Source organism: Lutra lutra, chromosome 5 (assembly GCF_902655055.1).
Source record: "Lutra lutra chromosome 5, mLutLut1.2, whole genome shotgun sequence".
Lineage (NCBI taxonomy): Eukaryota > Metazoa > Chordata > Mammalia > Carnivora > Mustelidae > Lutra > Lutra lutra.
The window spans coordinates 118704473-118716054 of NC_062282.1; the positions used below are offsets into that span (position 1 = coordinate 118704473).

General features: G+C 34.9%; 1 long non-coding RNA gene across 1 annotated transcript in view; it reads right to left on the reverse strand.

Annotated features, from left to right (window-relative positions):
- LOC125100870 (uncharacterized) overlaps nucleotides 1-8641 on the reverse strand; it is a 75479-nt gene extending 66838 nt beyond the window's left edge. The window contains exon 1 of the long non-coding RNA XR_007127683.1: nucleotides 8529-8641. This is a non-coding gene — a long non-coding RNA (uncharacterized LOC125100870). The remainder of the gene's footprint in view (nucleotides 1-8528) is intronic.
- Nucleotides 8642-11582: the final 2941 nt, after the last annotated feature.

An 11582-nucleotide genomic window follows, 5' to 3' on the forward strand; every position in this document is an offset into this window, starting at 1 on the left:
CGTATATAAGAGACTCATTTCATACCCAAAAAACACAGGTTGAAACTGAAAGGAAGGAAAAAGGTATTACATGCCAATAGTAACAAAAAGGGAGCCCAGTTTACAATATTAACATGAGACAAATGGATTTTACATCAAAAACTGTTGGAAGAGACAGAGAAAGACATTTTATAGTGACAAAGGGTGAACTCATCACAAAGGTATGACAATTATAAATATCTGTGGTGAGGATATGGAGAAAAAGAAATCCTGATGCACTGTTCATGGGAATGCAACTGGTACGGCAACTATGGAAAACAGTATAGAGGTTTCTCAACAAAATAAAAATAAAATTACCATATGATCCAGTAATTCCACTACTTGGTATTTACCCAAAGAATACAAAACCATTAATTCAAAAAGATATATGCACCCCTATGTTTACTACAGTATTGTTTACAATAGACAAGATATGGAAGCAACCCAAGTGTGCATAGATAGTTGAATGGATAAAGAAGATGTGATGTATACATACAATGGAATATTATTCAGCCATGAAAAAGAATGAGATTTTTGCCATTTGCAAAAATGGATGGACTTAGGGGATACAATGCTAAGTGAAATAACTCAGACGGACAAAAACAAATACTATATAACTTCACCCATATGTGGAATTTCAATAACAAAACAAAGAAAAAAGAGATGAAAAAAGATTCTTAAATACAGAGCATAAACTGTGGTTGCCAGGGGGAAGGTGGTTGGGGGGACTAGTGAAAGGGATAAAGGGTATTAAGAGTACATTTATTAGGGCACTTGAGTGGCTCAGTAGGTTAAAGCCTCTGCCTTCAACTCGGGTCACGATCCCAGGGTACTGGGATCAAGCCCCACATTGGGCTCTCTGCTTAGCAGGGAGCCTGCTTCCCTTCCTCTCTCTCTGCCTGCCTCTCTGCCTACTTGTGATCTTTGTCTGTCAAATAAATAAATAAAATCCTTAAAAAAAAACCATATTTATCATGATGAACACTGAGTAATGTATAGAATTGTTGAATCATTGTACTATACACCTGAAACTAATATAATACTATGTTAATTATACTTTAATAAAAATTTTTTTAATTATAAACATATACACATGAATCAACAAAGTCTCAAAATATATGAGGCAAACACAGTGACATAATTGAAAGGAGAAATACAGTATATAGTAATAGGTGGAAACTTCAACAGCCTGCTTCAATAATGGATAGAATACATAGACAGAAAATTAGTAAGGAAAGAAAGGACTTGAATAATACTATAAACCCAACTAGACCTAAAAGACAGTACAAAACACTCTATCCACCAATGGCAGAGTATCTGTTCTTCTCATTCTCTAGAATAAACCATATGTCACATAATAAAACAATTTTAAAATTTTAAAAATAATCAAAATCATTCAAAGTATCTTCTCTGACCAAAATGGGATGAAGCTAGAAATCAATACCAGAAGGAAAACTGGAAAACTCAAACACCTGGACATTAAACAACATACTTTTAAGCAGCCAGTAGATCAAATAAGGAATCACTAGGAGACACAAAAAAATACTTTGAGATAAATGAAAATAAAAATGCAACATACTGGACCACTGGGTGGCTCAGTTGGTTAAGCCACTGCCTTCAGCTCAGGTCATGATCCCAGGATCCTGGGACTGAGCCCCACATCAGGCTTCTTGCTGAGAGGAGAGCCTGCTTCTCCCCCGCCTGCCATTCCCCCTGCCTGTGCTTGTTTTCTCCCTCTCTCTCCATCTCTCCCCCATCTCTCTCCCCCTCTCTCTGTGTCAATAAATAAATAAAAATATTTAAAAAAATAAAAATAAAAAATAAAAAAAACACAACATACCAAAACCTATAGGGGGGCAGCAAAAGAAATGTTCTGTGGGAAATTTATGGTGTAAACACCTCCATTTAAAAAAGACATCATGTCAACAATCCAATTTCACACCTTAAGGAACTAGAAAAAGAACAAACAAAACCCAAAGCTGAGAGAGGGAAATAAATAATAAAGATTATATTCAAGAGAAACAAAATAGAGAAGAGAAAAGCAATAGAAGGAATCAATAAAACCAAAGGTCAGTTTTCGAAAACAAAAATCAACAAAAATGAGAAACCTTTAGCTAAACTAAGAAAAAAAACTGCAAATAACTGAAATAAGAGATGAAAGCAGGGACATACATTTACTTTTTCAATATTGTTTTGGCTACTGGAAGTCTCCTGCAATTTCATATACATTTGAGGAACTGTAGTTCAACTTCATAGAAATTAAAAGGACTATAAGAAAATACTATGAACAATTTTATACCAAGAAATTAGACAATCTAGATGAAATGTATGACTTCCTAGGAAATTCCAAGACTAACTCAAAAAGTAAAAAATCTTAACAGACCAGTAACAATAGATTGAGTCAATTAATAAAAATAGCCTAACAAAAGACAAGTCAGGACCATATGGCTTTAGTAGTGAATTCTATCAATCCCTAAAAGAAGAATTAACAACATTCCTTCTTCTTCTTTTTCTTCTACTTCTTCTTCTTCTTCTTTTTTTTCCTGCAGGGAGACCAATGTGGGGCTCGATCCCAGGACCCAGAGATCATGACCTATGCCAAAGACAGACACCTAACTGACTGAGCCTCCCAGGTGCCCCAACAACAGTCTTTCTTCAACTCTTCCAAAAAAACAGAGAGGGACCTCTTTCTAACACATTTCATAAAGTCTGCATTAACCTGATACCAAAGTCAGACAAAGATACCATAAGAAAACTATAGACCAATATCTCTTAAGAATATATACAAAATTCCTCAACAAAATACTACCACAGAAGTTCCAAGAGCACATTTTTCTTTAAAAATTTTATTTATTTATTTGAAAGAGACAGAGACAGTGAGAGAGAGAATACAAGTGGGGGGAGTGGAAAAGGAAAAGCAGGCTTCCTGCTGAGCAGGGAGCTCAATGCAGGGCTCCATCCCAGGACCCTGGGATCATGACCTGAGCCAAAAGCAGACACTTAACAACTAAGCCACCCAGGTGTCCCCCAAGAGCACATTTTTAAAATTATACACCATCAGAGCACCTGGGTGGCTCAGTCAGTTAAGCATCCAACTCTTGATCTCACCTCAGGTCTTGATCACAGGGTCACGAGTTTAAGCCCCATGCTGGGCTCCATGCTGGGCATGCAGCCCACATAAATTTTAAAAATTTAAAAAATAAATATACACCATCACCAAGCAGGATATAAATCAGGAATGCAATGGCAGTTCAATATATGGAAATCAATGTAATGCATACCACACTAACAGAATTAAAAAACAACAACAACAACAAAAAAAAAACTATATGATCACCTTAATACAGGCCCAAAAAAGCATCTGACAAATTTCTAACGATTCTCATGATAAAAAATTCCCAAAAACTAGGATAAAGGGGGAATTTCCTCAACACAGTAAGGGGAATTTATTAAAAAAAAAAAAAAAACCATAGTTAATATCATACTTAACTAGTGAAAGAATGAAAGCTTTCCCCCGAAGATCAAGAACAGAACAAAAATGCATGCTTTCACCACTGCTATTCAACATTGTATTGGATATTCTAGCAAGAGCAATTAGTCAAGGAAAAAAAATAAGATGCATCCAATTTCTCCTTGTAAATGGTATGATTCTATATACACAAAATCCCACAGAATCTACACACACACATACACACACAAAAAAACCTACTAGAGCTAATAGATGAATTCAGTAAAGTTGCAGGGTACAAGATAACACAATTAGTTGTGTTTCTACATGGCAGCAATGAACAATCTGGAAATTAAGAAAACAATTTTATTTCCTATAGCATTCAAAAGAATAAAATACTGGGGAATAAATTTAACCAAGAAAGTGAAATACTTATACATCAAAAACTATAAAGCATTGCTGAAAGAAATTAAAGCTGCCCCAAATAAATGAAAATACATCCCATGTTCACAAACTAGAAAACTGAATATGGTTAAGATAACAATAATCCAGAAAGAGAACTAAATTCCTCAAATTTATATGGAGCTACAAGTAGTAGCCAAACAATATTCAGAAAGTAAAATGCAGCTGAAAAACTCACATTTCCCAATTTCAAAATGTACCACAAACCTACCCTAACAAAAAGAGTGCGGTATTGACCTAAGGACAGAAATAGAGACAAACAGAACAGAATTGAGAGCTAGAAATAAACTCAATCATCCATAACCCATTGATTTTTGACAAGACCATTCAATAGGGAAAGAACAATTTCCAACAAATGGTAAATAAATAACCACACACAAATAATGAAGTTGGACCCATACCTCACTTCTTATACAAATATTAACTCAAATAAATGGCCTAAATATAAGAGCTTAAACTGTAAAATTACAAGAAAAAAAAAAACCAGAGGTAATCTTCATAACCTCAAATTTGGCAACTGATTCACAGATTTCACACCAAAACACGAGCAGTAAAAATGAAAGACAAATTGGACTTCATAAAAATTATAATCTTTTTTGTTCATTAGAGAACATTATCAAGAATGTCAAGGGAAAACCTAAAGAATGGAGAAAAATTCTGCAAATCATATATCTGATAAAGGATTAATAATGAAAATATATAAAGAACCCTTATAATTCAACACATAGACAAACCCAAATAAAAAGTGGACAAGGGACCTCACAGTTTCTCCAAAGAAGATATAAAAATAGCCAATAAGCACATAAAAAGATTTTCAATATCTCTAGTCACTAAAGAAATACATGATGAAAAAACATTTCACATCCACTTAAGATAGCTCTAATCAAAGAATAAATTAATAAAAATGACAAGTGTTGGCAAGGATGTAGAGAAATATGACCCCTTGTATGTTACTGGTGGGAATGCAAAATGGTTCAACTGCTATGGAAAACAATTTGGCTATTCCTCAAAAAATTAAACACACAATAGTCACATGGCTTAGAAATTCTGCTTCTAAATATATACCTAAAAGACATGAAAACAGAAACTTGTACATGAATGTTTATAGTAGCATTATTCACAACAGTCAAAAGATAAAAAGAATCCACATGCCAATCAGCACATAAATGGATAAACAAATTGGGGTATGTTATGCATTGTGTGTATGTATACTCAGCCATAAAAAGGAATAAAGAACTGACACATTCTACAACTTGGATGAACCTCAAAAACATTACACTAAGTGAAAGAAACCAGACACAAAAGGCCACATATTATATGGTCTACTTAAATAACTGCTTATAAGTTTCAGTATGGTTTTCTTTGATACTTTAAAACACCACGCATTTCTCAAGTAGTGATATTGTATTTACATGGATTTAATCTACAGTTACCACGGGGTTTCATATAGGAGGCTTTTCTCAGTACTTAAGTTTCTTCTATTTTAATCTCTTCTCTAATGCTTCGTTTTTGTCTTTTCTTATTAAGAAAAGGAAAAACAGGGCGCCTGGGTGGCTCAGTGGGTTAAGCCGCTGCCTTCGGCTCAGGTCATGATCTCAGGGTCCTGGGATCGAGTCCCGCATCGGGCTCTCTGCTCAGCAGGGAGCCTGCTTCCTCCTCTCTCTCTCTGCCTGCCTCTCTGTCTACTTGTGATCTCTGTCTGTCAAATAAATAAATAAAATCTTTAAAAAAAAAAAAAAAGAAAAGGAAAAACACAATTATACATCCAAACCTAGAATTAAACTACAGTTATTTTAAAGTGAGAAAATAAAGTCAAGTACATAAGGAAAATGCAAACAGGATGAGGACCTCTCCAAAATTCTAAGATGTGATCCTTTAAAGTATACAGTTTCTGTAATGAAATGTAAATGTTTACAGACTTTTCACCAAGGGACAGAACTTAGGCTTGATCAAGACCACATAAGGTAAGAGATGTTAAGAATCCTAATGCTTACCTTTTCATTCTATTTGGGGGAAAAATGTATTCCTAAAGTTTTTAATCTTTAATATATAAATATTTGTACCATATAAAATTTTATAATAAGGTATAATTGTATATATAAATATGGCTATTACTGGACATGTAATTTTTAAGAGAAAATAAATTTATTTCAAAACACTACTTACTCAACTAGTTATGAATTATTTTAGAAATGCTCCTCTCAAACAAATTTTCTGAATTTTACAACTTTTTTTTAAGATTTTATTTATTTATTCTACAGTGAGAGACACACAATGAGAGAGGGAACACAAGCAGGGGGAGTGGCAGGCAGAGGGAGAAGCAGGTTTCCCACTTGAGCAGAGAGACCAATGTTGGGCTCAGTCCCAGGACCCTGGGATCATGACCTGAGCTGAAGGCAGATGCTTAACAACTGATCCACCCAGGTGCCCCTATTTTACTTTAAAACCAAGTAAAAAATTACAATAATATATCACCTCACACCTGTCAGAATGGCTAAAATCAACAACACAAGCAACAACATGTGTTGGCAAGGATGTGGAGAAAGGGGAACCCTCTTGCACTGTTGGTGGGAATGCAGACTAGTGCAGCCACTCTGGAAAACAGTATGAAGGTTCCCCAGAAAATTAAAAACAGAACTACCCTATGATCCAGCAATACACTAGGTATTTACCCAAAGGATACAAACATACTAATTCAAAGGGATACATGCACCCTGATGTTTATAACAGCATTATCTACAATAGCCAAATTATGGAAACAGTCCTGTGTCCATCAATCGATGAATGGATAAAGAAGATATGGTGTATACACACACACACACACACACACACACACACACACACACACACTGGAATATTACTCAGCCATAATAAAGAATGAAATCTTGCCATTTGCAATGACATGGATGAAGCTAGTAAGTGAAATAAGTCAGTTAGAGAAAGACAAATACCATGTGATTTCATTCTTATGTGGAATTTAAGAAACAAAATGAACAAGCAAAAGGGGAAAAAAGAGAGAGAAAGAAAGGCAAACCAAGAAACGGACTTATAACTATAGAGAACTAATGGTTACCAAAAGGGAGGTGGCTGGAGGAATTGGTTAAATTGGTAATGGGAATTAAAGAATACACTTGTTGTGATGAGCAACAGGTGATACATAGAAGTATTGAATCACTTCATCATAAACCTGAAACTATAGTACACTGTATGTTAACTAAAAGTTAAATTAAAATTTAAAAAAAAAAAAGAATGTTTTGGGACACTATAAACCAAATACAGCATACATTTCTCAAAATTGTTATAGAAGATAAACTGTATTATTGCTAACAACATGACTATGATCTGAACATAAAAATATTCAATATCCTCATGCTGAAAAAAATGAATTATTTCTCCAAGATTAAGTATCTCTTTTCTAAATATCATTATTAGGTATCCTAAAAGTTAATAAAATCAAAGTGAGGGCGCCTGGGTGGCTCAGTGGGTTAAGCCGCTGCCTTCGGCTCAGGTCATGATCTCAGGGTCCTGGGATCGAGTCCCGCATCGGGCTCTCTGCTCAGCGGGGAGCCTGCTTCCTCCTCTCTCTCTCTCTGCCTGCCTCTCCATCTACTTGTGATCTCTCTCTGTCAAATAAATAAATAAAATCTTAATAAATAAATAAATAAATAAATAAAATCAAAGTGAAACACACAAAAAGAAACTTTGAATTCCTTTATTCATTTATAGACAGTAATATGAAATAAACACAAAACTCACATTTCATTTTGTATTTATATAAAAAATTAGCAAAGCATTCTGTTTATGTCTTGCTTTGATCAAGCAGGCTTGTCTGTGAAAAAAAGAAATTGCTGTGTTGTCAATGCTAGCTAAGCCCACCCTTTAAATTTTAGAGTCCAGGAAAATATATTTTTCCGAAAAGTCTATTCAACCAGAAAAGCATAAATGGGAACAAGGAATGTCTTGGTCTTTATAGGAAAAAGCCCCATTGTTGTCAAAATTGTTCTTATTCAAGCACTTCTGCTGCTTTCCCTTCTTTCTCTACTATGTCTCTCTACCTTGACTATATAAAAATAGTACAGCATCCTCTTAATATATGCATTATATTTAAAAGAAACATGTTGGAGCACCCGGGTGGCTCAGTGGGTTAAGCCTTTGCCTTCAGCTTAGGTCATGATCCCAGAGTCCTGGAATCAAGCCCCAGCAACAGGCTCTCTGATCAGTGGGGAGTCTGCTTTTCTCTCGGCCTCTGCCCTTCTCCCCTCCCCCTAAATAAAATCTTTAAATAAAATAAAGATAAACATATTTGTTACATTCATTTGTTCATGAGTTGAAAATGGAAATATAAGGTTTTTTGTTTTTTAAAGATTTTATTTATTTGAGAGAAAGAGAGAGTGCAGGCATAAGGAGGGGGAGTGGCAAAGAGAGAAGGAGGAGCAGGCTCTACACTGAGCAGGGAGCCCAGTACCTGGGGATCATGACCTCAGCTGAAGGCAGATGCTTAACCCACTGAGCCACCCAGGCACCCCTATAAGGTTTTTTTTAATGTCTTTCTGGCTTTGTCATATAAATAATTGCTCCCAGGCACTCTTAAGTTACATACCGTGATTTTCGTGATACTCTTCTTTTTGTATTAAGTGAGTATTCATCTTAGGTATCTCAAAGCACAACAACTTTTCTCCTAATTTTGATCCCTTTTTTATAAGGATTCAAGATCCCTAAATGCATGACAGAGACAGTCACTTCCTCGCCAGAAGAAGAAGGATATGCAGTATGCATGTACATAGGTCACTTTCTAAGTGTTTGCTTTAGTTAGCTTCCTCTTTACTGTGAATACACATAGCTTCATTAAATGGTGCCAATTTTTAGTAAGGCAGCTTACATACAGAAAAAATTACATGAGAAGAAACCCAATGACTCTGAAATATTCTGTGCAAATTAGTGTACTTCTAAAATGTAGCTCTTTCCTAAATTTTTGTAATATATTCAGTACTTTTTGAAACATACAATTCTTCCACATGTTTTAGTGATTCATAGTAGTCATTACCACAGACTGATAGATATCAGGTAACTCAGTTTTTGGTTGAGTTTCTATTAATCCAATGTGTAGGACATATATGAAAAATGCTGAAGCAGGAAGCAACATGGATAGCAATGGAGTTATGACGCTATCTGTTTAGGTTGCTGTGTAAAACCCCATTCTCATCACCAGAGCTGTAATTAAAACTCTGGCTGCCTGAAACCAAATACAAGGTTGTATCCTCTTCACAGAGCTGTCAATCTTTCAACTAGCTGGTTTAGAGGTTCTGAGAAAAGACATACTCCTGTTTTAAACATGTGACTGAAAGATACTGCTTTGGTAAATTTAATTAGATGGAAAATGGAAATTTTTTCTTCATTCCACATCACTGTGGAACAGTGACAACTACAAGACTTTGGATTGTTATCTTGTTGAATCATTTTTATTTATTATTTGGTGTGTGTTTTATTGTCCCCACATATGAATATTCAAATGTAAATACTAAAGTACATTTAATGTAATACATATTTATAAATCTAAGTTGATAAAACCTTGATACAAATGACATAATGATTATATGAAGAAAATGAAAACAAATGCCAAGCCTGAAATACCAAAAAAAAAGTTAAGATTCTTATTAGCTCTCTCATATTCCTCATGTTTTCACTAAACATGTCAGCAAATGTATACACTGCATGATTTCGTATAATTTGAATCAAGGGTCAGTTAGAAAACACTGCACTTTTATATTTGCTGATCAATGCACAGGTTTAAATACCATATGCCATTTTTCCACTGGATTTTCTAAGCATTCTTTTCAAAAAGAATTGAGGAAGTATTATGATTTAAAGTTTCTTTATGAATAAGCCTTACAACAACAACAACAACAAAAAACCCATAAGGATAATATCTTTTAAGATACCCTGAAAGTTGGGGCACCTGGGTGGCTCAGTGGATTAAGCCGCTGCCTTCGGCTCAGGTCGTGATCTCAGGGTCCTGGGATCGAGTCCCGCATCGGGCTCTTTGCTCAGCGGGGAGCCTGCTTCCCTCTCTCCCTCTCCGCCTGCCTCTTTGTCTACTTGTGATCTCTCTCTGTCAGGTAAATAAATAAAATATTAAAAAAAAAAAAAAAAGACACCCTGAAAGTTAACTTTCCTTAGAGCCACTTAAAGTAGTTTAAAGAAAGATTTAAGTCTTTCTTGCATTATTTTTCACTCTGGTTAAAACATTATACATAATAGGAATTAAAAGCTAACAAAAACAAGTAGGAATGAAATTACTATTATTTTTATCACAAGAAATTCAAAAATGGTAGAAACAATTTTTCCAATACTTTTGCAAAATTCCTACGTCTAGTCAAAGTTCTAAGTAAATATGTCATCTCCAAAGGAGAATTTCTCTGAAAGCTACAAACCTCTTTAAGCGATCTGAATGACTTGTACATTTCTAAGCTATTTACTGCATATTAATATTGCCTCTATATTTTAATTTGCAAAAATGTATAGCAAAATATCTAGGTGAATGTATGAAATAGAAAAGTTCCTCTGTGGCATTCCATTATCTGACACAGTTTTAATGAAACACCTGCACTGCAAATAAAGGAATATAAAAGAAAGCAACAGGGAGGACACAAGTTAGAGCACAAGTGAAACAAAGATATAAAACCAAACAGGAATGAATGTCATTGGATAAAGCCTCTTCAATGACTTAAAAAATACCCTGAAACAAGAATCTGCACTTGAGCACAAATTATACTTAGATAATTTTTTTCTATTATACTAAAAAGAATTTATATTCACCATAATGTTTCATAAAAGCTTATGACTTAACTTATTGCCCTTTTGAAAAAAGCACTAAGATTAGTTGACCTGGATTCTCAACAAAGATTTTTCTTTAATTTAGAGGGAGATGAAGAAAGAGGAAAACAAGTAAGAGAGAGAAGAGAAAAAGGAAGAGAATGTACTAAAAAGCACCTATAATAAAGATCAATAATCTTTTTAGGCAAGAAAAAGGGGGGACGGTTTGGTAGGAAATGCCATAATGTTAGTCATAAGATACGTTGTAAAAACTTGTTTCATATTTGTGAATTGTGCTTGTTATTCCTTCAGCCAGTTACAAAAAAGGGATGACAGATATGAGTGACAGAAATGCTGTCCATCTACTTATGGGAACATGACAAAGTGAATTTCTCCTGCTCCAAACACACACACACACACACACACACACAGACACACACACACACACACCCAATGGTGGAAAAAATAGAACCAAAAAAATTAATATATAGCTCAGAAATGTCCAGGCTCCAAAAACAGAGAGAACTCAAAGCCAGAGTAAACAAGAGTCCAAGCTGAGAGCACGATAACTTAGAGAAGTACAGAGTAGAAACAGTGTAAGAGCCAGTAGCTGAGGTTTTAAGGTCCATATGTAGTGACAGAATACATGGTATAGGGCCCACCCAAGTAGGGGTTAGAATGAAATAACTGGGATACCCAAGTAAAAAGTTCAAATAATCAAAAGACTGCTTACTCAATAAAAAAGGGTATTAAAAACAAAAACAAAATCTCTGCTCACAAGCCCAGAAGAGAAGCAAGGAAGCTGGCTCTCTGCCAAAAGCTCTATGTAGGAAGAAAGTTT